The sequence below is a fragment of the Linepithema humile genome, chromosome 1 (genome assembly GCF_040581485.1).
Source record: "Linepithema humile isolate Giens D197 chromosome 1, Lhum_UNIL_v1.0, whole genome shotgun sequence".
Lineage (NCBI taxonomy): Eukaryota > Metazoa > Arthropoda > Insecta > Hymenoptera > Formicidae > Linepithema > Linepithema humile.
This window is the reverse complement of record NC_090128.1, coordinates 43,864,806-43,892,146: the sequence shown is the minus strand read 5'-3', so window position 1 is coordinate 43,892,146 and position 27,341 is coordinate 43,864,806. Positions and strand designations below refer to the sequence as shown.

At 38.1% G+C, this 27,341-nt stretch overlaps 2 long non-coding RNA genes across 3 annotated transcripts in view; one reads left to right on the top strand and one right to left on the bottom strand.

Moving 5' to 3' along the window:
* The window catches only part of LOC105678162 (uncharacterized), a 162,865-nt gene that overhangs the window by 60,234 nt on the left and 75,290 nt on the right, over positions 1-27,341 (top strand). The window lies entirely within an intron of this gene.
* On the bottom strand, positions 2,891-5,099 carry LOC105678164 (uncharacterized). The gene is made up of 3 exons (XR_001101671.2): positions 4,983-5,099; positions 4,722-4,793; positions 2,891-3,178 (listed from the first exon to the last, which is right to left on the bottom strand). It is a non-coding gene; the product is annotated as an uncharacterized lncRNA (long non-coding RNA).

The window sequence follows — 27,341 nt, the reverse complement described above, 5'->3', positions numbered from 1 at the left end:
GCTCATGTGCGCATTGTGTCGAAAGTGCGCTGGTTAATTTGCCGCCGGCGAAAGCGTAATTATAGCGTTGCGCCGTTTGCGTGCCGCAAATCTGTGGACGAAGTTCTAACCAAGAGCATATATAGCACTATCTGCTAATGTACATTTTTTTTCTGGACTTTTATTACTAAATTTAGTCCAAGTGGAACATTCTCAACTCAATTTCATCTACTATTAATATGAAAATGTTATTCCGAGATTAAAGAGTATGAAATAATTAAATGTTAGTACAAGCGTTGCGGTACTCGTTTCTATTTTTTTTAGAATTGAAACAAAAGATTTATGTACTTTTAGAATTTTTTATTGTGTTTTCCGAATCTAAAAATATTTAAATGCTTAATTCGAAGCTCGGTGTATTAGTTATGAAAGTTGACGTATTCGCCGCGCGAGATTATTGCATTTACTTTAGTCATGCGAGTAACTCAATACGATTTATACCGCAGATATCTAAGAATATGTTAGCCGATTTCAATAATTCATGTAGTATAAATACGTTGGTGGGCCATACGCGGTGCGGATAGGCGAGCGGTAACTAACGCGCACCACGAGTTTTATTTTTACGGTATGATATTTAAGAGTCTACGCGGCGCTCTGTCTTCTCTTCTCTCTTAGAAAATCCTGACTACGTAATTCCTACGAATTATTTCAAGCAGATGCACCATGAGTAATGCACTCAAAATAATTTCTCTCGCTGCTCGCTGCGCGTAGTATCGAACGGCGCGAACGGCGAACCGTACAAGACCATCTTTATGTAGATTCGCGGAAAAAAGGCTTGAATTAGCCGACTCCACTTTATATGTCACGTACGAAAAGAAATTGACGCAGGAGAATTCCGCTAACAAAGTATCGGGTGATTTAATGGCTTACGAGATTCTCAAAATACTATCTCTCGCAAAAATCTCTTTGTTTTTCTGCTGCTACCGTCAAAAGCGCGATGAATCAAGAGACGAAGTCATTTGCATTCATTATTGTGATACATCAGATAATGAATACGTTACGAAGGCCCGCGTATTTTCGGAGTCGCCGTATCCAACTGTGCGAGATCGATCGTTAACGATCGATCTATACAATTTTTGTAGTGAAGTCGGTATACGAGTTATCATTTTTTGATAAATCGCGAAATTTTGCGTGTCTTCTTTAATCCATTGTAACATATTATTGCAGAGTTTAAACACTTGATCCTTTGGCAAGCACTCTAGTAAGCACAGTAAATTAATGTTACTCCTCCTAAACGCAAGCGATAAATTAAATTCAACGCTTGAGTGTGTAGCAGTTCAGCGGCGATGACAGATGATAACTGCCTGCCAAGAATAGTGCGTACGTCTCTTGCTCTTTACGTAGATACTTTAAAATATTGTCTTGACGCCACTTGCTTAACGCAAAAAAAAGGACGGCACATTTTAAAAATTTTTTAATGTAATTTGGACACACTGGCGTTCGAGTTATTTATGTACGAGATATTTGGAATTATGGTAATATTATAGACAAAAAATTAATTTTATTTAATTTTTTTAACCATTTTTATTATTTATTGAAATGTCGAAAGAAAGTTTAGAGAAAATATACGTATTTTGTGTAAAATGTTGATTCTAAAAATATTATTTAATATTTTGATATATATTATATGAAGGATTAGAATTAATTATACATTTATACATTTTAGAATGTTTAATTATTTGATGAATTTAATGTCGTCGTGTATTAATCTTGCATTTAGGTTTATTTGTAATTTTGGACAGAATTATATATTATTCAAATTTCGCAAACAAATCGCTAAATTTTGAAGATCAGTAAAACCTAAATTAATATACATGCGTCAATGTAGATAATTTTTAATTTAATATGTTTATGTAGTATTATTCCAAGTTAAAAGTTTTCGTTGGCTATACAAATATCGAAATATCGGTTTCGCAATCGTAGATAATAAAGAGAATCGCGTACATATCCAGTGATGGGAGATTTTCCAAATTGATCACATCTGCCTAATCGCCTATTTCCATCCTTCCTGGTGGTTCGTCGATGCTGGTCGTTTGTCCGTGCGGTCCGAACGACTGAACTTTGACAAACTTCCAAATCGTGACTACCGCTCATGCATCGCGTCGCTCGTGATCCTATACTCGGTGTCTATTTTAATATATGTTGGATCGTCGATTATATATATATATAATATATATACATACATAATCATTAGCTCGCCGTCCTCTCGAGTCGGCAGCGGTGTCGCCTTGCTCTCTCATTTCTTCCCTCCGTAAAAGGGAGCGAAAAAGAGGAGAGCAGACCCTTCCTTAATGCTAACGACATGTCGTGGTGTACGTTTTCTTGTTCCCCTTGCTCCTTTCATCTGAATTATCTGATACCGCAGAATTAATGGGATCGCGACTGGTTTCGCGATATTCAGATTCACGAGTACTCAACCTTGAATCTGATTTTCGTGAAGCTCGGATAAGAGAAGGCTCGGAAGAGGCGCGTTATTAATTAGACGTTTGATTCATCAATTTCAAAGATGATGTTCTTTGTGTGCGGAAGTTTGCGTTCGAAATTAATTATATAGGAATTACGGGGCCGAAAAGAGGGTTTGTAACAAATTAGCATGTGCTTTTGCAAGTTAAATTTCTCTTATAAAAGTTATTTAAAATTAGTCCTTGAAGAGCAGTCCTCTGTTACGTGGACATATTTTTATTTGCAAAGGCTCTCTAATTTTTAATATTAGATTATTTATAATTAAATTTGTCTGGAAAAAAATTTACTGAGGAAAACTTTGTTATAATTTTATCATATTTATTTCTCCACTAACTTCTAAAATCAAAGATACTATTTTGTCTCGAAAAACTACCTTGAAATATCCGAGCGAATTTTAAAATATTTAACATTTTTATGACTAACACCATCTCTCTCTCTCTTGTCATAATTCGCTAATGGTAAAGTAAACAGCTGCGATTTTACGACCTCTTGCGGCTCGTAAAATCTTGGCTGGTCAGAAAACAACCTAGATATTGTCGGCAATTAGTTGTTATGCATCCAGGAACGCTCAGGATTTACAGTTAGAATTTGTGTATACAGTTATCTGCGCTGCACTTTGCGCGCCTTTTGCGCTGCACCGGGATGCGCAAATGATACGACGATGATCATATTGCATGTTCTAGAAAATAAAAGAAAGTCGCAATTATTAAGAGTTGATTCTTCAGATAACAAAGAGAATTAAGAAATATTTTAATATGTACGATTGATAGGAGAAAGTTTTTTCAGCGTCGATTAGGGTAATGGAATATACAAAATTAGTTTCTTAAATTTTAGGACAATTCTATATTTATAATTTGATATTCAGAAAAGTGGGAAATATAGCCGCCAAAGTGATAGACTGAAGTGGCGAGTACATAATCGCGTGAGATAGGACGTAGTAAACGTTCCGATGTAATATAAAATCGAGGCGCCGCACGGTTTGGCGCCGCTCCAAACTCGTTGGAGTTTGAAGACTGAGATTTCAATTTTGTGTCGGCGACTTTATTTATGATGCGACACGCGGCCCATCGCACGTACTTTATCGATATTTCCGCTTACGTTAATCGCGGCTAATTTTCCGAATGGCAGCGTGTGCAAAATGTGACAGCATTCGTACTTTAAGAAATGCAATCTGGAACGCGAAGACAATTGCTTTTTGAGAAATTTCCAGATTATTTACGTCTGGAATATTACGATTTAAATTAATTAACTCTGGCGGGAATGAATATACCGCAATTAATTAGTGCATAAAATTTTGCTGCGTTATTTTTTATTAACCGCAATTAATAGCATTTGCTTTGCGTCTGAATAAGTAGCGCGCAATTATTGACATGAAATGAAGCAATCGACGTTACACCGTTATTTTGTATTTGTCTATGACACTTGCACTTATAGTAACCGCAGTTAATTCCGTATGCCAGAACACTCGTAATGGCATTCATAACACACTTTAGGTGCGTATTATGATCGCACTTACAAAGTGCGTTTCGTAATAGCACTACCGTGTAACATTTACATTCAATAGTTTCTTCGATGGTTTTATGAGTTTTTTTCTCTTTGCCGCAACTGTTATTTTTTATTTTTTTTTATTCTTGTACGTCACGTTACTATAGATCGATTACCACCTGAGGTGCGCTCAAGTGTGCGTAGACGCAGTTTATGAAGCGAATTGACTATTGTACGATATTCGCATATATTGCCACTTAGTAAGTAATCCTATTATATAGATGATAGACTATCTCATACTTCGCGATTGCTTCACGCAAGATAAAATACACGTTGTACACATCGAATGATATTTCTCTGTTAATTAATTAGATACGATAGAAAGATAAATCCACGCTTATGGAATGGTTGTAATGAATTAAAAATTTATCCCAAATTTTGAACTGAACATCCCAAAAACAAAATAAATTTATTTTTCCAAAATTTTTGGCGAATATAAAATTACTGAAAGATATATTATCGCGAAACCCAATAAAAAATTTAAAACGATGTCATGCGTCGTATATAATAGACACGCGCACTGAAGCTCTACCATCAGCACATAAATCTTACAATTATTCATGCCGTTCTATTTTGTATTCTTATCTCGGTTTTGCGGCGTTGTCGTATGCGCAGTTGATACGAATGATTTATTAAATGATGATTAGATACATCTCGAAATTCCATTTAATAATTACCGACGCAGGTTGCTCGTTGTCAATCCTTTCTTCTCTAATGAATCGTTCTCCAATGTAATTGGATTTTGATCCCTATTAAGAATTACAAAAGATGTGAATTATCTTTTATATTTTTTTCGTTTCCTTGAAATATATCCTCCATAATATCATAATTATAAATTAAGAAATGTATCTTTAGAGGCGGTTAATATACGTAATTCTAAGCGGATTATTTTTATTCTTAGCAATTAGAAAGAGATATGAAGGAACAATTATCGTTACCTTGACTCTTGTTGGCTTTTGATCAAGGAAGTCGAGATATTTGCGTTGCAAAACAACATCTTTTCTCAACTTTCATGGAAATTGCTTGCACTCTTGTTTTCCTCATTAACGCGCGCGTGTTCCGCGAAGAAAGAAACGACATACTCGCACGCCACCACAAGCGCACTCGTTGCGGCGTAAAATTTTTTTCCATGCTAACGTTCCATGCTAACGTGCAGAGTGATACGGAATCATTTTCTTCAATCTGCGTGCTTGCGATATTACGTTATATCATTGGCATATAGTGCTTTGATCGATATTTCGATGATTAGTAGAGTTTTAGATTTGGCAAATTTTGCACGCGGATATTCACTTTTAATTAATTGTGATATTGTGTCAATGAATATTTCATTAGATTTGTCAATAATATGACCAATTGATACCCAGTTCTGTTCGTGTATTAATTTCGTAATTGCGCATCGATCTTATTCGTTATTTATACTTATTCATTAGTTATAGTAATATCTATGATAGGATAATATGTAAATTTTGATTAATTAACCAAAATAACATTTATGTCATTTGCCTGCGCTCTCAAATAGATCGCAAAACCTAGACCTAGGAATCGATAGATTGGATAGATTAACCATTCGTAATGATATCGTCATTATGCATATACAGCTGCAATCATCTGCAATGTATTATTATTTTTTACTCTTACTAGTAAAATCTCCCGCCACGTTAATCTTCTAAACTTATATTATTACGAGGAAAAAGTTCTTCGGCTAAACATGTACCGCCCAAGCATTAGAACGGTTTCTAATTATGAATTTCCTTGCACAGTTAACAGCATAGCGTTGAGATATGTGCAAACAGCGCGCGTGTGTGAAATAATTATCTTTTAACAATGCAAAAAAATATTATTTCTCGACCAGGACTTGAACTCGGGCATTCTTCAGTCTGCTCTCTCCCGGAAAACATTTTCAAATGATTCGAGTTTACGCAATTCCTTTGTTATTAGTCGAATCGGGCCGAGCAGATCAAAGCTGACTAATCGCGAGTTTCTTGTGAAAGCCCATGTTTTTTTCACGTATTATGATCGCCGCGCCGAAGCCAGTCATGACTTTGTTATTTTCTTGCAAACATCACAGTGTATCACTTTCTGGATATAGCGAGTAACGCCTATGTGTAGCCAATTTTGGATTAGATACAGAGTACAGGATTGAATATTAGAATTGCATTAAGTATTTTGTTGATGTTTAAAAAAATTGTTTATTAATTTAACAAATGTTTACAAAAAGTTTGGAAAAATTTACATTTTAACGTACATATGTATTTTATTTTAATGTTTCATTGATTTTTAAGTTTGTTAAAGCGAGTTTCTTAATATTAATTTTCTTTTCTTTACTGCTCACCGCTTGTTACTTAAATCGCATAAATAATCCATTGTCAGTGAATTGTGTTTTAAATGAGCGGCAGCAGGAATGAAGTTCTCACGTCTGCATTGGAATCCTACGTATTATTCCCCGGAATGAACGATCAAGCCAAAAGAATTAAAAATTACATAAGGCGAATGTGTATAATACCTCATCGTGGAAATACAACGTGACGTAACGAAATTCTTTTGCGCGAGAAAATTTTTACAAGGATCATCGTACTCGAGATCAATCGCGACGGATCGTTCGAGGAAACCCCCTGCTTCGTTTTAAAACGCAGTTCTAGGAGAATTGTTCTTGGAAGATAAGTGCGCGTGATCTAAGTGCAATTTAATATGACTTCACGAGTCTATTAATCGAAATGACCAAGTCGTTCCCTGGATCGTCGATTCGCGGAAATTTCATTGCGGCTTTTAATGAAAAAGCCACCGTTTCAAGGTAAACGTTGCGATCGCGGAAGGATTAATTGTGGAAGAATCGCTATCGTTAAACGCGAAGTAAGTAGATGAAAAATAAAATGTTTTTTGTATAATTAGCCGACAAGAAGGCAATTATAAATTAGAAAGGATGTACCAAGGCTGAATAGTCGGAAACTGATTATCAATAATCGGCGTTTTTATCGATGCCACGAGCCGTCATTCTGTAGCGGCATGAATAATGATTCTGACATACGAACTGCGGCAAGCTCGTTAAATCAGCGAATGTAATGCAAACATTGCTTCTTGAAATAATGTCTCAAAATTCGCGATCTTAATTTCATCGACGAATTTTTGATAAATCTAAAATCGATTCTTTTTTATTGCTATTATGTACAATTTGTCTACAGGCCGAGAAGAATGTTGTTTTTCTCAATGTTAAATTCACGAAACACTTGTATGTGTGTCTTTCACTAATTCACTCGAGATAAATTCATACAATTAGCAACTTCCCACGAGGTAGAAGCTGTGAGGTTTTTACTTCACGTTCGTGCTCTTATCACGCAAATTGATACAAAGCATCTCGGTTGAGCCATCTCGTTGAGACGCCATGCAGCCTTGGAACATTCTAAGCAAGGTGATTGTGTTCTGCCGCACAAACTGCAATGCATAGAACGCGTCTCGACGATGTTGCGAATGTAGATGTAAATTACAGATGCTATACGGTGCAGCAGGCGCCGTTCGGAAGGTCTGTTTTACGTCGAATATTACCGATTTGAAGCGGTCGATAACCCTCACGCTTCTAATTATAATGAAAAAGCCTTATCGTGCGTATCTGCTCGCGCCATCATCGGAAAAGGATACCCATATATATTCGTTCCTTCCCACGAATGCATGATCGTGGATATGCGCGCTTTGAAAAACGTTCAGCTGTGAACTATGAACGTTACGCGGCGCGTGTTAATTAATCGCGTTCAGCCGCGTATTTATGCGAATAAGTTTGCATCGCGATTAATGTCAACAAGTCGTAATGCGATCACAGGTAGATAGCGGAAGTGACTGGTATAATAACCACTGTGCAACATTCCCTCCCCCCCCCCTCCCTCCGCGTTCCGATAGTATTCCAACGAATGCGATGAATAAAAATAACATCGCATGTGCGATTCTTAATAAGCGATTGCGTCAGAGGTCTTATTTTTTGATTGTCGGATTTTTCTTCTCTTGGAACGTATTTAATCGAGAGAGCCGATAAACAGCATACCTTTCAATTACATCAACTTTATCGTTGCAAAATGATAATAATTGTTTCCACCTTTTTTTTTCTGCCGAAATCGAAAAATGTTTGTATCGACTTGAAATATTTTTAGTGTGGATGAATGTTATCGATATTTTACACGATTTAAACACATATACTCTCTGCATACCACAGTTAAACCGTAACAATATGTTGCCCGGAGCGAATTTTACCAGAGGCATGTGCGCCATGTAATTTGGTCAATGGTACCGAACCGATAGCGATCACAATGTTACCGAAACCATTATTTTATTCATGTGCGCGTCAGTGTCGAATTTATTACTGGTTGCTGAGCCCATGACACCTGCAATCGAAATTCCTGTCTGCTCTTGAGAATTTGAGATAAAAATCGTTCGAAATATTGTAACATTTATAATTAAAGGATTGTACTCTCCAAAGACCGCTTATCACGCTTAATGTGCTCTTTGGTTTAACGCGATAGAAATTTAGCGCTTACAAAATTACTTATTAAAATTTAGACTATTTTAGAAATACTTCCATCGCCTTAGTTACACTTGTGTGTTGAAGTTTCGGCCTGAATATTTTGTAAACTGAGATTAGCTCGATGCAGGAAGTAGAGAGGTGAAGGGAATTTCGGGGAAAATAGCAAAGTAGCGGAACACGTAGGAATAGCGGGAAGATGCAGGAAGAGCAGTACGAAGTATAGCGCGGCTGTATATACGCGAGTCTGATAAAGCGTTGGACTGCTCGTAATAAGAGCCGGCAGAAAGTTAGCTGAACCGTGAAGCCGAGGCTGAGGAGAGCCGCGATGGCGAGAGTTCCAGGAACATCGCGTTCCCTCTGAGAACTCCATATCCGAGAGAGAGAGAGAGAGAGAGAGAGAGAGAGAGAGAGAGAGAGAGAGAGAGAGAGAGAGAGAGAGAGAGAGAGAGAGAGAGAGAGAGAGAGAGAGAGAGAGAGAGAGAGAGAGAGAGAGAGAGAGAGAGAGAGAGAGAGAGAGAGAGAGAGAGAGAGAGAGAGAGAGAGAGAGAGAGAGAGAGAGAGAGAGAGAGAGAGAGAGAGAGAGAGAGAGAGAGAGAGAGAGAGAGAGAGAGAGAGAGAGAGAGAGAGAGAGAGAGAGAGAGAGAGAGAGAGAGAGAGAGAGAGAGAGAGAGAGAGAGAGAGAGAGAGAGAGAGAGAGAGAGAGAGAGAGAGAGAGAGAGAGAGAGAGAGAGAGAGAGAGAGAGAGAGAGAGAGAGAGAGAGAGAGAGAGAGAGAGAGAGAAAGAGAGAGAGAGAGAAAGAGAGAGAAAGAGCCGGGGGCCCGCTTCGGTGCTTCTTTTGCTCCTTTCTCTCTATCCGCGTCTTCCATCGTTCTTTCTCGTTCGGTCTTGCTCACGCGCATCGCGGAACTTTGCCAGACCGTTTAATTCTTGCCAACTAGAATCGACGTTTCTGAAAAGAAAGGGCGCCGTTCCACACGTTAATCGCCGGCATTTACCCGCTCGACTTACGACAACCGGGAAGGCAACTGTTATCGGAACTTCTTCAGATGATCTTGCGGAGAGAACGAAATTTCACCTAGATTGTTCCACTGTAATAGGAGATAGAAATAATAATCAGAATAATTGGAGCTTCAGAGATACATTTTACGCGTATCTTCAAGTAAATAATGTAGTTATTTTGCTCCTGTAATTTGATTTGAAAATTACGTAACGTCTGGTATAATAAGTAACCATTTTGCACTTTGTCACGCTATGTTACTTGGGTGAATTTCGCGCAATCGCCGGGATCATCGTCCTCATTCAAAGTATCAAACTATCAAGGAAGGCATTCTTTTGTCGGAAGCCATCTTTGATTCGTTCCCAGAATCGAAGGAGCCAGCAGGCAGGCAGGCGTCTTCCAGCACCGGTCCTCTTTTACGATGTAACGCTTTACCGTTCTTCTTTCTCGGCTTCTCATGTTGCTTCTTTACTCTTCATTATTCAGGATGAGCCTCGCTTCTTTCTCTCTTTGCCCTTCTCTTCGTTTTCATTTACATTCGGTTCAAACGTATCGTTTTGCTCGTCGAAATTTGCAATTATTTGATTTTCTAGCAGTTATTTTTTGTTTTTAAGTAATTCCAATTGAATTTCATATTCTATTGCAATATTAAAACTATATAGGACTTTTATAAGTTTCCACAGATTTGGTTTTTGTTTTAAAAATAATATGCTGAAAGATATCAAATATAAACAGTTTAATATATTGAATTTAATTTTTTGTTTCTGTCTTTAATATACTTTTTATTCAGTTATTTTTGCAACTTTTGCAATTACATTACTGTTGGATGAATTATTAAATATCGATATATGATCGATTCATTCTCGGAATTGGCGGAATCAGCAGACGGTTATCTTCCACTGATCCTTTTCGACGGTGTCCGACGTTCCTCCTTTCTCGTTCTTCCTTTCTTCTATAAGAGAACCTTTCCCTTCTGTTTTATTTTCCTTTACTCTCTCGGCAACTCATTCTCTTTCTTCTTCCTCACTTCTCTCTTCGATTTCTTTTATAACCAAAGCGCGCATTCATGGTTCTATGAAATCGTTGAACCGAACCGTCTTTCTTGTCTGTCGACTTTCTTCAACATCGTGAGTTGTAAATTCAGGGGAATACTTCCGATAGCAATGAAATACATCAATGTATTTTATATCGTTGTTTTTATTTGATTGTAATTTGCCCATATAAGCCAACGTACGTATAAACGAATAACATTATTTAACTAATTTTCTAATTGTCGCTTAAGTAGTTGTAATTTGCGCTACAAACTTTACTTTGTTTATGGTTTTCTAGATTTTCTTTGAAAATGTATGCAAGACATATGTAAATTAGTGTAGAGCAAAACTACATTGACTGCACGAAATGATAAGTGACTTTTTGTTATTAACATTAAAGTAGTTAATTTACATTTGTTCACACATATTTTATCGGATTTTTTATTTGTGATCTTTTTTAACATTGCTGCTGTATTTTCTCACACTGAAATACGGGTTGTTGTCTTCTGTTTGCGAAAATTTAAATTATATTTGAAGTTCGAAGACCCCGAAACATCCGGTCATTGTTCCGGTTATCGCTCAAACAATAAATCGTATGGTGAAATCGATAAGTTATATTCACGTGTTCCTTTTTTTTTACATTTTTCCAATTTTTTTCTATTTCAAACAATTTGCAGAAAAATTACATTTGGAGTTATTCGAAATATTTATACATTTTTTTATTTGTCATAATTTCTTGATTGTAATTTTTATTTTCTTTATTTTATTGAGTTTCAAAAAATTGCATCCTTACAATTACATAAAGACTGTATCTGTGTAATTTAGCGTTGTATTTTTCTCTCATATCTTAAAAGATCTCGGTTATATGGTCCAGCTGTTTTAAGAGAACCTATGAACGCATGCTTTTGCTGCCCTTGCTAGATTACGTATCAACGAATCTAAGTAGAACAAAGGGTGCATGCGCATGCACGCTTACATCATGTACGTTGTGTGCGATCTCAGCATTGGTCGTGACAAGGGCTATTTATAACATTCCCGGTGACACGGGATGTTACATAAGCTTACATTATTCATATCGCGCCTTTATGCTTCCTTCGTTACGCGTTCACGCGTGTGCACGCGTGCGGCGGAACAGTTTAAATGGATAGACGCGTTTATATACAAAAAATATTTCTAATTCATGATATTTTGAAGACTACTGTAAGAAAGCGTAAATCTGATTTATCATGCTTGGCGCGTCGCATTTTTCTATATTATCTAGTTTTACGTCAGACGTGAGACATAAAATTGGCTACTAGTCACATGTTTTTGTAAAGTCGTTTTTTTTTATTATGTAATGATTATATTGTACGTGTGACGTTCAATGAAAGTTTTGTTAAACTGTTGTTCAAAGAAAATTTTTGCTTGTAGCAATTTTTTTGTAATTTTTAACTTAACTTCTCTTTCTCTCTATGTATATAATTTATTCAAATAAATTATAGTTTTTTTTTCATAATTTAATAGGGCATAAAAAATCTAAAATTTAAATTTTAATTTATAGCAAAAAAATTATACGTGAAAACTAATATAAGTTAAGTTATTTTTATCAAATTTATCACTATGTGCACTCAATAGCGCCATTAACTGTATAAATCGCAAAAGCGTTATATTGATCGGAGCTCGCTCGCACACGAAACAGGAACTTTATTAGAACAAAGAGTAGCTGATATATTTTCTAGAAGTCAGAATTTATTTGATTGCGATGTGTAGCGCGAACGCCACGGGAGGCTCGTTTAAATTGATGACAGAGAGGAAATGAAGTTACGCGAACTAATCGGGAGTTCTTTGGGCTTTTAACCTGAATTATGCCACGAGGAAGTCTATATAGAGCCGCGCACTACGGGAGCCGAGATAAAATCGGTCCCCGATACTTTGCAGAAGTTTTAATACGCGAAAGAAATAAAAGAGGCGTTTTAATCGACGGTAAGGGAGAAATAAAATTACGAACAGTAACTCGCGGTTTATTTTTTGCTATTCTATCTACTGCGGTTGCCGAGAGATGTGCTTTGTTAGATAATTGACGTCCTACTGACACTATGCATTTGATGCTAAATATTGCATCGATATTGGATAGCTGTCTACTGAGAAGCATTGAAAAATTAAAAACTTTTGCTGTATTTGTTTACAAGGAACAACTTCAGGATTTTTTTATTTATAAAATAATCGTCACAAAATGATTTTACATTTGTTAATACCAGATTCTATTTGATAATCATGTTCACATTTCTTGATCATTGGTACGTAAAAGTTTAATGATTAGATTTCCCTAGAAATTGTAATTGTAATTGTAATTAATCATTGGTAATATGAGCCTACAATTTACATATCGATGTTGATTGGCAATAATTAATGTTGTCTCATGAATGAATCATCCTCACATGTTGACATTCACAGAAGTTTAGTGATTTTAACGTCTGTTAATTTCCGATAATGTGATAATGCAGGTGCATAATGATTAGATCGCGAGTGTATCATTATATGTGTAACAACATGATTTAAATATTAAAAATTTATTTATACAATCATATATCGATTATTTGATCGTTGTAAACGCGAATAAAAGAATATACAATGATGTAATTGAACTGAAACTTATCTTTCGTACGGCTCTTTCAACGCGTAAAATTGAATATAAAGTTTTACACTTGCAAAAGGCCATTAAAATAAAATCTTAACAAAAAAATATGGGAGAATGTATTGTAGATACGTACAGTATAATTCTATACTCTTTGGACACTCGCCTTTATAGCGATAATTTACACCGAAACTGGATAATGCACGATACATATTGAAAAAATGCGTATATATGGTAATGTAAGTTTTTAAAACGCTTGTGATAGACAACTGCTTTGCTTTTCCATATTCATCGTCGATTTCTAAAGTCACGATGGCGCGCAAAGATGGACTTTGACCTGATTACATTAGAATAGCTCAAGCTAAAAAAGACGGTATATTATAAATGAGATCAACGGAATTGAATTCTAAAAATGAGGAAAAAAACAAAAAAGTTGATATTCTTCTTTTTCACTTGAAATTTTAAAATACATACGGTATCATATATGGATATGTGATACGATCCCGCAGAGCGAAAATATACGATATACGCTATGCAGTTAAAGATCAATATTTCACATTTTTATCAAACTTGTAGTTATTTCAAAACGAATAAAAAAGAAAGTAAAAATTGCGTCGATCAATTCCAGCGTTCTGATTGTAGAAAATTGAATGAGGGAAAAGATGTAACGGCGTTTGTAAGAAACGGAGTAAACAAGACGCGACGAGTTTTAGCGTTCTAACTGGTTCCAGGTACAATTAGAGCAGCCTTAGTTCTGTTACGTTCCGTGGAATTCTGAAAAAAAAAATGGATACGCACGAGGGGAGAAAAAAAACGATGCGAGAGTTAATTCATAAAGTGTGTTAAAATGCACACCGCGTCCAATTAATTTTGCGCGATAAAATTCTCTCTGAAAATATGAACACGTCCAGTAACAATCGTTAACTCGTGCGTTGCGGAATTTTTTCCGGAGACGTCACACTTGCATCGTGTGTGCATGCACCACACGCAGTTTCCTGCGACGCCCACTGGCGGTCACTTACAATTAGCGTTCGAGTCAAGTATGTGACTCGTCACCAGCGCAAATTGCGTACTACCAGCCGTAACTGCCGCGGCTGAATGGGGCTTAATGGTGGTAGCGGCTTAATTCATCAAAAAAGGGGGATCCGGATATTTCTCTTTCTCTCTCCCTCCCGGTTCGTCGGTGTACACGGCGCTGCACCGTGGAGTTTGATCGGTGTTTGTATACCATTGCGCGCGCAAAAGAGCTACGCTTCGCAACTCGTTTGGTTTTTCCGTGCTCGCATGAATAGCTTAACTAGGCGATCAAATTACACATTGCACGGCTCGTTAAGCACGCGACTCATCGAGAAGGAAAAAAAATCACAGGGTGGAGGCGCATCGACAAAACTTCCCCTATCGATAAGGCTGAATTATCGCGCGGAATTAAGTAAGCGTATCATTAACTTCAGTCACCAACGGGAGCGGCGAGCTCGCTAATTACGCGCACGTCATATACGCGATAGACATCTCAAACCATAGCGGGGAGTATAATTTTCGCCTCGTTAATTATTTAATCAATATGGCGTAAATTTTTTGACGCCACTTTTTTTCCATATCTCGAGAGAGCATCAAGTTTAATGACTCGCCTTTTCCGCTTCATGGATCATTAAGCCATTCTTGTACGGCGATTTCATTTCTATCTCAATTTTTGACACTCACTCGAACAATGACTATATTTATGTTCAATGATTTTCTACTGACCAAAAATATTTGAATAAAAAAATGTCGAATTTATTTCGATTATTTAAAAGATGACCATAAAATTCGAAGAAATCGCTATAAAATTAATTTATAAAATTGATTATTTAATAATATTTATATTAGCGGTGTCGAATCAATTTTCAATGCGTTGCGAGTGCACCGAGGAACTGAATGCATGCAATGCGCGTGTAATTACGTGTAGGTAGCCGGACAACGTAACCGGCGAAACCAATTTGCGGTTATACTTGGAATTCATGAATGAGGCGCCATGTATAGTGTTGCCGCCTCAATGAGGTCTCTGGTCGGGTAATCGCCATTGTCCATTGACGTTCCGGAATTTTCAGCATCGCTTCCTATATGTCGAACACGCATGTCGAACACGACGCAGTTAAGTCTCTCCCTGCGGGTGTACGTCTGAGTAGCAAGGAACCTATTGTCACCCGTCATTGACATTCAGTGAAATCGAATATAATCAGTCAAAAGGAAAATAATTATTGTAAGCATTCTGCCGAAAGTTTAAAAAAATACAAAATAATTTAAGTTGCGTAAGGAAATAAATTTTACTTACGATTTTAAGTTAATATAAATATTTCTTTACAAGCTTTACAATAATCAATCCTCATGTTGGAAACTCGTGTATTATTGTGAAAAATATGAAATGACACAAGCATTTGCCGATAAATTCAAATAAAATTACATTTACGTAGAGGATCGCGACAATTTCAAGGTACGCGCGCTGCGTCGGTGGCGTGTCATCTTCACCGTTTCATCTGCTTCCCACGTACGCGCGAGTTTCTCGCTAATTTAATACGAGTCACTCCAATTATAGTTGTGCCCACTAGCCGCGAAACTCGCGAAACGAAATTGCCGTGATACTTGGAATTTATGAATGGACCGACGACGTACCTAGTTTCGCGCTCGTTAAGAAATTTCCGCGAAGCGTCCTATGAGCGTCGCCAAGCTCGCTGCGGCGAGAGAGAAAGAGAAAGAGGGACTTGAATTAGGCGTGCGACGTTGCGCGTTGCAGAATTCTCGATCGTTGCAACTGCCTCTTCACGCTTTCTACACATCGACACGCAACAAACAACAAGATATAATAAATTAATTTACGTATTTATATTAGATTTAAACGCAAATATTTCAATCACATTGTGCGTATGCGAAAGACGACACATCGCGTACAATCCAAATCGATTCAAAATAAAAAAATCCGACAAAATTCTGGCTCGGAAACCGACCGTTCTAGAATCTAGGCTTGTACTTCATCGTGTTTTATTCATAGGCGGACAGATGCCTAAAATATCGCCGCCTATTTCAGGTCCGCCTTGTATGAGTGAGCGCACAACAGCTGTCGAAAGAGGCTGCGCGTCCAAATTTTATTGAATGTAACCGCGCGATGTGCGTGCATGATGTGCAACGCGGGGCAATAGGTGCACAATTCGTGAATGAAAGACTGCGGTATCGGCTCGCGGAATTAATAATCTGCTGGCAGGCGCAAATATATCCATGTGGACGCGTATATTGCGCCATATGTTTGTCGCGCCGCTCTGATTTGATTGTTCGCGGAAGCAGGACACGCCAGATGCTGCACGAGGTTGATTCGGAAACCGTAATCACGCTGTGCAAAGTGCGTTTCGTCCTGGTGTCTCCTTTTCATTCTTGTACAACGTCAAAACGCTTGAATTCCACAAGGAGACACCTGTATGACGATATTATATATATATATAAAAAAAAAAAAAGCATGACTGATCGTATTGATGTAGACGCGGAGAAATATGCAGAAGCGGCGTGGCATGAAAATCCCGAGTAGCGCGTTCGAGGAATAATAAACGGTATAAAGGTTACAAAGCGATTAATTAATCACGACGATTGAATTCACGACGATAATCTTATCATTGCCAGACGGACTTTAACGTTTATTAACTTCTCTGTATGCGGATACTTCATTTTTACGTTACACTTGTCGTGTAATAATAGCCTGAAGAGTTTGGATTGTCTGCGATGTTAACGCGGACAGGCTGGCGCCAGACGTCGCGTAATATACATCGCGAATTATCTAAGTTGCGTTTCAATATCGCGCACAAAAATAAGAAATCGATTTTTTTAGCGGAATAACATTCCGCGCAAAGGCTAACATAGTTACATCACTCGCAGTGACATCCAATTATGCGCGATAACGTATTTTCGAAAGAGCGATATCGGTGACGGAGAAGTGAAACATCGCTAGTATGCGATACATGTTATTAACCAATGAGGCATTATTGGCGCTATTATATAATGTCAAAGTGTTGCGAATATTCCAGCCATCGTTACATTGAAATGTCGACAACAAGTTAATCTCTGCGGTATTGCCATTTACGTTTACATTAACGATCAATCATGTCCGATCAAAGCAATAATTAACGTAATCGCCAGCATATAGAAATAATTATTCGAAAGCTTTGACAATAAACGCCGCTATAAATCACTCGCGTGCTCCACTCGCGGTGACATTCGCGTGAATATCTATCGCTCGCCCGGGTATCGAAAGGTGATATCGAATGCAACGCCTGCAACAGGTCGACGTAAGGTTGGGTCAGTTAGGCTTACTTAGGTCACGTCATGCTGATTGCTGCGCCCGCTGCTCGATGGTAGTCGCTATCTATTACATAGGAGGCGGAATAAATCCCGCGAATGACAGCTTTACTCACGCTATATCCACCTGTTGAACTCCGCTTATGCTGTTTTTCCTATTACTGTCATCCATTGCGATTACCATCGACAACTTTTTACCCTAGATCGAATAATGCACGCAAAGAGTCAAGAGAAAAAACTTCTTTACGCAATACTTTGCTTTTAATGTGACTCTTACGTGCTTGAGAAAGTACTTGTTAAGGTGCTTTTAGAATGAAGACATAAAAATTATACTATAGGTAGAATGTGCAATTCTGCGTTTCAACGATATTATTGTTTGCAAAAAACATGCATAGCGCAATTGTAAATCCAATGTACATTTGGCAATTTTTCTAGATTGTTACAGATATTAATTGCAGCGCAATTAATTGCGATTTTTTAATTTTTTTTATGTCACCAAAATCCATTGTAATTTTATTTTTTTAATTATTTAAAACCAGTGCAATTTTTTGAAAGGTCTTTAAAATATAGGCTCGGTCCCTCACCTAACGTATATGATGGTGAATGTAGTGATAATACGTCGCACGTTTCCAACTGCGCAAAGATGAGATTCGCAGAATCCGCGTGAATTATTTCTCGGAATAATACTTCCACGAAGCGAGTCAACTCATGAATCGCCGCATAGTTTCCATTCACGATGCAGTCTTGGAATCAAGATCTTAGTCGATGTTGTTCAATAGCATCGGTTGAGTCATTTTCGATAAGATAGACGGTTTTCTAGAAGAAACGACGAGAGATTGTGGATTTTATTTGACGTCCGATAGCGCGAGAACGCAAAAAAAAAAAAAAAAAAACGCGATGGCGTTATTTTGCGAACTGCGATCTCGATAGTGCGCTGTTTATTTTCTCTTCATATGCACCAGTTAAGTGTTATTTATTCTGAGAAAATTTATTCCAATCCTATTTTCTTCTTTGACATTTTCACATTGATGTATTAATTCCGATAACTTTTGATACAGGCGTGTATTTGCGCGTATCATGCAAAAATTGACTGCATCGGCAATCTACAATTATTTATGTAGAATGAATAATCTGCCATATTTCGTAGACAATTTCGATGATCACTATCACTTATTTCGGCCGTTTTTCGTGGAACGTTTATAAACGTGCACACGATTTATCGTGTAACAAAATTCACGGGCGAAGTTTATTTTCGAATTGTCATTATTTTCCATCAACTTGCGATTGTTGTCTAAAATTTCTCATTCGGTCTTCCAAGCGAATCCAGCTTTGGCTCTCTAAATAAATACCGCGGTACCTCGTTACTCTTCGACAAATATGTGCTATTAAACGTGATGGCTTTCTAATGGCTCGTTTAATCTCACATTCATTTGAAATTCAACGATCGCTCGAATCTCTCCGCGGCTGTAACCCGACGATGCCCTTTATCATTGCACAACCGTAATGCCAAAGTTGCAACGGCGCACGGAGAGGGAGGGCACGAATTACGCCCACGTGATCTCATTAGCCTGCGCTGCGTGGAAAATAAATCGATCGCACGGGCTCTCGTGACCGATCGGTGCACGCGTACGACCATGCACGCGCTCTTTTACTGGCGATAAATTATTGGCGCGTTTAGCGCAATTTCGGAGCGTCGATCGGCAACAATAATTAATTAACGAACAGCGTTGTGCAAACACGTCCAATTTGAATTAGGCTACATCGGCTGCTCGATTTGCCAATGACGATTTGGAGGATCTATTTCTGCGGTCGACGTGCATTCATGCCGCCATTCCTCGTCCGTGATTAATGCACAGCTGGAAAAATGCATACAGTCGAATTGAACATAATGCATTTTGCGATAATAACGCGATAACGGGAGGGTGAAATGTTTGTTTTTAAGAGTAAGATTCAGACATTGAGTATGGCAAATAATTTATAATTAATTGTCAAATTAGATAGCTTTAAGTAGCTTCAGTGCAGTTTCGTTAAATTTTGAATCGTTTAATTCATTTGCTATGTATCTAATGTTAGCACATTACGATATTAACTCGAACAGTTGCATTTAGCGCTAAATGTGCGAAGAGAATTGAGATGAATATTTGGCACGAGTGGGCTGCACCGCCAGCGGTGTCTCCTCGACGCTCTTTGTTGATGCTTGTTCCAGTCTTTCGATGGTCTCTGTAAAAGGTATGATACCCGGAAGACGATGGTATATTGTGACTTTTTGCAACAACTTGAATTCGATTTGCGAGGACGAGTTGAACTAATCGCGCTTTTGAGCGCGGGCTGTGATGCAATAATAAACTGCATCGGTGACGGCGATCTCGACGGGACACGGCAAAGGGCTGCGGGTCACGTAGGATATTTACACCGTGATCGTTCTTCTCCTCCAACGAGCCGGCTGGCATCAGGTTGTTGATTCATCGATCCTCTCGAGCGGTGATATTCCCCGTGACATTTAAACCGGCCGACCGCATTTCTTCGATCTCTCCGCCGAACCGTGCGCTAATACAAGCGTTATCTAATAATGATACGTACGCTTCTAATGATGTGTACTTATTGTCCAATTCTTTTATTTTACAAATGTTTCCTGTATCTTTCTCAGAGTGTTTCCTGCTTCTCCCGTATCTCTAATCCCAAAGAATTCTTTGGCGTGTCGCAATTTTTCCACGGTTTTCTGATTTTCAATTCAAGAGCGCAATAAATTCAGAATTTCCAACTTATTATGAACTGATAAGCCCCGAACGAGAACGAAATTACTACTGTTACGGTTTTGTCTCTTATCGTCGCAGAGCATTGCGATGTCACGCTTGCTCTACTGCGACAATTACCTCGATTGACCCTACGCTATTGTCACATGGCGGTCGATCGCTGTCTAGCGATAAGCGACGTGTCACAGTGGCGAATCACGGTCGGCATGATACCGCGGCTTGGTAGATTGACTATTGATGCATACACCGATCTGTGCGAATGTATGTATTGTATATTTGTGCTGCATGAAGAGACTGGAGATAGACGGGGGAATGTGCAAACGTGAGGTTACGAGATTGACCATGCGACGCTGATGTTAGCACACGTACGTGCTCGAGCGACGACGCTACTCTAATTCGAGATAATTTCATGGCCGCGTTAAGGCTCCTGGTCCCGTAGCCGTGAACTCCGCGTTGACAGTGGCGACATAATTGTGGTAGGAATAAAAACCTAGTCGAATTTACCTAGTCGATTTATTGTATAAGTAAATAGTGTAACAGTTTGACCTAATCAATTGATACAATAAAAGTAAATTACTGAATAACATACAAAATGCTAATTTATAATTCAAAAATTTGTTTACAAAAAAATAAACGCGATAAATACAGAATATATATAGCTTAGTACCGTTACCGACATGTCCATATGACAGAAATTCTCATGCAGCGTCTTAGGTGGAGAATCGATGAACTATTAGACGTGAAAAAATGACATGTTGACTACCCAATTTATTCTTGCGTGCCATTTCGTTAATATTCGTTAAATGTTAGTGCTGTAATATGTGACGTGTTCATGAAACCTGTAAAATTATCCGAAAACTAAGATTAGCAGGGAAAGCCCAACGTAGAAGGAATATTTTCTACTCATACAGACAGCTGTCAACCGTGTGTTTTCTCGCATAATTAGGCTTCGCTTCACGGTTGATTTAACGATTGTTTATAACCTGTCAAGGAAAAAGCATAGTTTTCGGACAATTTTACAAGTGTCTTAAAGCGATCTAGAGTGTTACTTTGTTAAATTATTATTTTATTTAGAAATGGCACGCAAGAATTCTCGGCGTGTCATTTCTCGCTTCTGACGTCACGAATCTAATATGGCTGCGGTGACTACCCAGGAGCCTTAATGTTTCGTCTATTTATTTCTCTCAAGGCTGCTCCGTCGTGAATTATACCGCATGCATTACGGTGTGACAATATATCATCACCTGAATTGACATTGCATTCACATAGCGCCAACTTCTTACTTATAATACATGCACCAAATTATTGTTTGATTTATTCGATTTATTTATATCGTAATTATCTCAAAACGCGGTATGTAAACACAAAAAATCGAATAAATGACGAGAACAGTGACGAAAGATTGACATTGGGATTAACGGCTCTTAAATTGGTTTTCGAAGTGTAAACAGCGATATATGTGTATCTCGGTGCACGCGTTATACGTGTATGCGAAAATCATTATGTGAATACAACGGGAGACACGACAAAGCGCGTGTGCGTCACTGCGTGAGATCATGCGAACGCGAAAAGCCGATCGTGAGAGATCCATTCGTGTGTAAGGGAAGGGGAGAGGTTGCTCGCGTGTGCGAGAGGGCGGGAGATCGCCGGCGCGTATTATTTCCAGTCGATGAGTTTACAAGCGGACGCAACTGCAGGGAAATATACACGAGGAAAGGGACCGGATCAAGATAATCGCATAGTGAAAATTTAATTATCCCGTAAAAATGTAATTAATCAGACTTTCAACATGATCGTATGCGTGCAAATTCAAGTGGGATTTCAAGTGAATAAAATTTTACCGTATGAATAATATATATATAGCGAAATAGCGTAAATTTTCTTTCGAAGGGAGGATAAATTGAGAGACATTTCTGATATTACTGTGGAAGATATTTTCGTGCAAAAAGATGTATGTAGTAAGGTATCCCGGAAAAAAAAAGCTTTTCAATCTAACTTGGTCGCGCAACACGCACAGCCGCAGCCGCAGACGGCGATATCGTAACTCGGACGCGGACTAGCCACTTTGCAGACGCACCAGGAGGGCTTCGCAATTCTAGTGTACTATAGCTGTGTGAGATCGTGCGTACGTGAGCCTTTGCGACAGTACTTTCGCAGGGTAAAAGAGAATTGCACTCGTGTTATTTCCAATCTGCGAGACGAGGACATGCGTGAGAGCGACGAAAGATAACAACAGTAAGAGAGGAGGGATGAAAGACAGAGAAAAATTTCCTTATTATTCTGAACCAAGTTTCGTCAGAATATGCAAAAAATTTTGAGCTTCATTCATTCAGATTCATGTAGCATATATGATATAAACGTGGAAGAAAAAGTATACGTAAGAAAAGCGCGGCAAGAACTGAAAGTGAAATAAAGAAAAGCTTTCTAATTAATCTTGGCTATTTTAATATATCGAAAAAATATCTTAATGTGTTTTTGTATGTTTTAAAATATTCAAAACTATAGGTCGTTGCAAGTATAAAATCTTATCGAGTAAATAGAACGAAACAGTAATAATTGAAGTAGCAATGAATAAAATAAAGTCGCAGCGGCATTGTAATTTGCATGATTGAGATTATTGTCGAGTTCACGGATTTATTTTTAAAGTTTAGTTCGAAGAATTTAAAGTGCGGTGCGGCGAATAATAAAGGTCCGTTTATACATATCCGTACCGTGTCCGTACCGTACACGTCCGTGCACGAATGCTAGATTCGATTCCATATGATTAAATGTAAGTATTTACACTATTCCGTATCCGTGCCGTCCGTGTCCGTACCGGCACCGCAGATATCGTTGGCGACGATATTTTCACGGACCGGACGGCACTGAACGTGTCGGTACTGACAAATGTAAATAGGCTTCAGTGTAGCATTCAGATTTTTGAGTCTCATTTTGTATCAATCTGCGATATCGAGAGCATTCTTTTAAAATAAAGAAATGGATTATGATAGAATTATTTCAACAAAATTGATAGAATTAGTGCAACAACACATCGAATTATACGACCTTTCCCATCCAAAATATCTTGATGGAATTTATAAAGAAAAACTGTGGCAGAGTATTTCTCAAGAACTTGACCAACCAGGTAATTTTACTCATGATAAATATTATTTTACAAATAAATTTTTATATTCATTAAACATTATTTTATTTGAAAAAAAAATACACAATTCTCTTCAAAAATTTATACATATGTAGGAACGTGTTTTCGCTAGCCGGTTCTCTCCATCTTGTATATTGTTTTCGTATTTTATTATCAATTAAATTGAGTAACACATTAAAAGCATGTTCTGACATTCTAAAATATTGATAAAATTTAGTTGCATCATCAACCAATTCTTTATATGTAAAATGTAAAAAATTCACTTTTGTTTTGTTTTTCGTTTGTCCATGCTTTATGAACCCATAAAATCCGTTTTTTTTTTAAAGATTTCTCTTCGTCTAAAATTAATACTATTACCGCTAATTCGTTTATCGATAGCTCTGCCATGTTCACAGTTCAGATGTATGTCTCAAGACTGATGTTTCAAAATATTCACGGATGCGAGCCGGATATGTGTAAATACTCATATCGAATCTTGCCGGTACGGTACGGACACGGTACGGATACGATATGTATAAACAAACCTTAATTGAAAAGCGCGTCCCACTCTCTCTCTCTCTCTCTCTTTCTTTCTCTCTCTCTCTCTCTCTGACAAGGGCGAGCGAGAAAGTTAGAGACTGCAAGAACGGAAGACGGATCAGAGAGAAAGAAGAGGGAGGATCGTAGACTCGATGGGCATCGTAGGAGCGCAAGGAGGGACCCAGGAGGCCCGACAGACTGACGCCAGGAACCTCGCCGAGCGAGACGACCGGCGCCCCGCGTCGGCGTTGTGCCTGCGTGTCGCGTGCGTAAGCGTGCTCGCGTGTGTGTGCGCGCGCGTCACTAGCCGCATATAAATACGCGCGCATCTGCGGTGGCTGCTTCTCTTATTCTTCTTCGTTACACGTTCGTCTTTCTTCTTTCCGCACGTCGGAACGCGGTTATTCGGCGTCATCTGGATTCCGGCGTAAATTATGACGCTCTCGGACTGTTTAATCAGAGAGCCGTTAGAAATTGAATCACGCGCATACTTTGCGGTGGGAGCACGACAAGGAGCGATGCCGAATTTCACAAAGTTAATAACATTCGTTGACCCACGAAATTTATTAATCTTTCATGGTAATTTTTTAAGTATTAAATTTATGCTGCCGGTATCTTAACGAAGTCTCTTGTTGTCGGAGAGGAGCGGTATTGTGGAACACTCGAGGAGAAGACGAACATCGTCATCTGGATGCGAGCGTGATTCATGCACGCCCGCAGGCGCCGAGAGATCGATCGACAGAGAGATCGTCTGGTACAATGCACGCTGTCGTGGAACGCAATTACGGCGCGATCGATGCTGTGATTACGCAGAAACGACAAATGCATCTCGATTTGCTTAATTAAATGTTGTCTCGCATATGCTCTAACTGTTAATGTTATTCAAGTCCAACTCTAAATGTTATTCAAATGAGCGTTTTTTAAAAATTGATTTTACATTAGATAAAAAAGCAGGATATTACTGAACTTTGTACGCTGTATCTTATATTTGACGTGTAGAAGAAATCACGCCGTTATGTCACAAAGTAAATTTTACCACGATGACATTCGTCATCGTCGGTCAACGTGTTAACGTGAAGTATAAATATATATTTTACGAACTGCAAGGTTGCATATTCAACAAACAAAACTCGATCTTGCAAATAACGGGGCAGCACAAAAATGTTTCTTTTTTTTCCTTCTCGCGCAAGGACGTTTTGTCGGATTTCTCCATCGGCGACAATTTTACAAGAGAGGGTGGGGGAGAGGAGGAGAGGAAAAGCAGAAAAGGAGGTTGTGACGACAGAGAACCACGGTCGTCTCGCGTTCACCTCGTAATACTCACATTCGACCGAATTCTAGTCCGTGGGTCTTCCGTTGCTTTCACGGAGAATAGAGTTCATTTTCGCGGGACGCTTAATTCGATTTCGCCGATATGTCTCTCCGATTTTTGCGCGATTTTTTTTGCTTATTATTTTATTTTAAAAATTGTATTCTATAGATTTTTGAGAAATCGGGAACGTTGTTAATTACATCAGTTTGTTGTCTTCCTGACTGTAATTTAAAAAAATGAGACTATTGATTACTGAAATGAAAATAAAATGAGAGTAGAAAGAGGAATAAATGGTAGGAAGATGCTGTCATAAATGGCGATGAAAATATCGTTTAAATTCAATTTGTGTCAATTGTATAAAAGATTGTAAAAGAAGGTAGGATATGAGATATCATATTCTTAAGCTCTTTATAATAAGTTTTACAATAGACGTAATGTAGAATAAAAGATTTTTACACAAGCACTTCTCCGCGACTCAAAAGTTTTTGCGATATAAATATAAATTTTATAGATAAGAATACATTAAACATTTTTCTTGAAAAAGGGGTGAAATTACACTTCGTGTCAGCTTAATATAACTTATACTGCATCATATATTTAAATGAATAGAACACATGGCGCGCGCAAAGTTATTTCGCAAAAATCTAGGCAATCTAATAATTGCTTTTTGGGTTTGAGTTGATGGAGAGTAGTGATTTGAAAAAAAAGCAGAAAAATGGAGCTTGCCCGAATCTTGGATAGAACGGATCTCTGGGGATCTCACGGAAATCGGGGTCGGAAAGAGCCAAGTTGATTCGTAAATCATTGATCCGGAGTCGCGCACGTTGTTCACAAGCTGGGAAGTGTTTCAAGATCCGCATTTGCTTTCTATTTCTCTCCTTAACTTCTTTCTTCGTTAATTCGCTATGTTCCTTGTGTCATTCAATTGTATATGTGCAAAATAGTCAGAAATAGCCGCAATTGACATCGTCGAGCCAAGAGACTTTCTTAGAGAAAATTAGTATAATCGATATGGAACGAGTGAGAACAATGAAAGTGTTTGTGTAAAAGTGCATTTTAGTATGTCACATTAATTAAAATATTTTTGTTAATTTTTATCGAGAATAATTTTATCGATACTGATGAAATAACAATATTTTATATATTTACTCATACACACACACATTCACACACAATTTTGCAAAATTCCTCAATAAACATCAAACTCCTATTAAGGAATTAACCTAAGTTTGCCTGAACCACAAAGCCACCACTGTTTTTAAAGTTAAATTTTTACTAGCCGAGTTTGAAAGACCTTTTGGTGTTTCCGACGCTCTCTCCATAAAAGTCATTCAATTAAGAATGAAAACACAATAGTCGGTGTCCATGCTATGCGATGTGTTTACCACTTACGAGCTTCGTGAATGGAGAACATGCGCGTGGCGCATGGTTGGCGATGACAGACGAACGATTGTGAACGAAACCTTAGCCGCTGCTCGTCGTGTGCGAGGGAGAGCGGAGAAGAGCGGCGGTGCCGTAAGTAACGGGTGGAGTTCTATTCCTAGATCTCGGGACGCGCCGGAGAATAACCTCGTACAACCGAGAATCGCGCTAGAGGGCTTCCCCAATCCTCAGGACAGCCGTCCTCCGAGTAACTTGGACTCGCTCTCTTCTCGCTCTTCTTACCCCGTCTTCGGTAAACTTTCGAGTGCTATAAACTCTCTCTCTCCTTCTTATTTGGAAGCGAAGTCGCCAGAGCGAATTCGTTTACAATGTTCTCCGTTTTCACTTCTCGAAAAATATTTATCCACGTAAACGTATTTTTTTTACATTTCACATATAATCAACTTTAGCATTTGTGGAAAAGTTTAAAGTCGTTAGAAATGGTTACACGCTACATTATTAGCTTATACCTCTTTTTTTATTGCAATAATTTGTATGTAACAAAATTTAATGTATTAGATAACTCATCGCTGTTAATTTATAGTAAATTACTCATAGTCATAGGTAAAAAAATAAAAATGATCGACTATTATCTCTACAGAGACCGTCGGGAAGATATATTAATAATATATAGTGATCGTCTTTTTTAATTTTGATTTATTTTATCCGTCGAACTGTCATC